Source organism: Alligator sinensis, unplaced genomic scaffold (genome assembly GCF_000455745.1).
Source record: "Alligator sinensis unplaced genomic scaffold, ASM45574v1 scaffold273_1, whole genome shotgun sequence".
NCBI classification, from domain to species: domain Eukaryota; kingdom Metazoa; phylum Chordata; order Crocodylia; family Alligatoridae; genus Alligator; species Alligator sinensis.
This window is the reverse complement of record NW_005841943.1, coordinates 649,875-651,190: the sequence shown is the minus strand read 5'-3', so window position 1 is coordinate 651,190 and position 1,316 is coordinate 649,875. Positions and strand designations below refer to the sequence as shown.

General features: G+C 46.5%; 1 protein-coding gene across 12 annotated transcripts in view; it reads left to right on the top strand.

Annotated features, from left to right (window-relative positions):
- The window catches only part of INTS8 (integrator complex subunit 8), a 46,522-nt gene that overhangs the window by 36,594 nt on the left and 8,612 nt on the right, over positions 1-1,316 (top strand). The window lies entirely within an intron of this gene.

The following is a 1,316-nucleotide window of genomic DNA, read 5'->3' as shown; positions in this document are numbered from 1 at the left end:
AGCAGGATGACTCGGAGGTTCATCCCAGATGACCTGATAGGATAGTGTTCTAATCACCATGCTACAATATTGGGAAACCTTGATTAAAATCTTTACTCAGTGCACAGAGTGGGGATTCAAACCTGGGTCAACTCGGGGCATGGGGTAGATCTAGGGCTGTCACTTAATAAGTACTGAATATAAATGTTATGCTGTCCAACCCCCCTGATCTTCCTCCCCCCATCCTAATCTTATTTCCAGTTGTCTTTTGTATAAGGCCTGATCAGGTAGGTGTTGCTAATGGATTGCATCCCACATGAAGGCAGAGTCCAGCTGGTGGGTGGTGTCAGGATCACATGGCTGTTTACCTGCCTACTGGCAGAAACGTAGCTGAATCTTGCAAATGCCAAAGTACCTACAACTGAGCAAGGGTGTTTGTGCATTTCACTGCCTTCTAAGTCCCAAATCACAAATAGCTGAGGAATTCTTTGGAAGCTAAGGCAATTCCCTTAGCTGCTCAGAACTGGGGTAGTCAGCAGGGCAGCTGTGTCATCCTAGAACCAGTGTCGCAATCTGTTAGGTGAGTAAATAACAACATTGTGGAACAGCGATGGAAGATCTAAATGTATTAATTCAGCTGCAGTGTTTTGCACTTTTTGCCTCTGCTGTTCTGTACTTTTGCAACAGACTGATTAGTTTGAACTGAACTAGTGCAGGGAGATGCTTGTAGGATTTCCTTGAAGCTCTTGTGTGGGAGGCATCACTGAGGTCATACATTCTCTACTATGGACAGGTTACCAGAGTCCAAAAGTAGTAGCCTGATTTCCAGCTTTATATTCTTGTTTTCATCCCCTGTACCTGAGCTGCCACTTGACTTGCTCTGGATGCTGTAAAGCTTATCCAAGGGCACCAGTCTGCCATGTAGCTTCTAACTTCTTTGCTAAGTCTCACTGCTTTATTACATGTGCCTGGATGTAGCATGTGTTAAAAAGCAAAATGTTTGAGTTCTGGATCTATGGTGACATTTCCTGGCTGGCCTTCCAGTTCAGGGCAGTGGCATGTTGTGCTTTCAGTTTGGAAGCCCAGGGTGCGGCAGAGGACTCGCTTAGTGAAGCAGGTAAGTTTCCCTGATGCCGGCAGACACAGAGGTTAGAACTGAACTGATCTTTTTGATCTCCCAAAGCCCATCAGAACGAGTGCTTGAAAATGCCTCTGTTTGCTGGTGGGCTGAGCAGCACCTGTCTGCCAGTATGCTGACCATGCTCTCAGGCTGTGCCTCTGGCATGCTATGGTGCTCCCTGCAGACCAGTGATACTAATCAGTCCACTTGCAGCAAT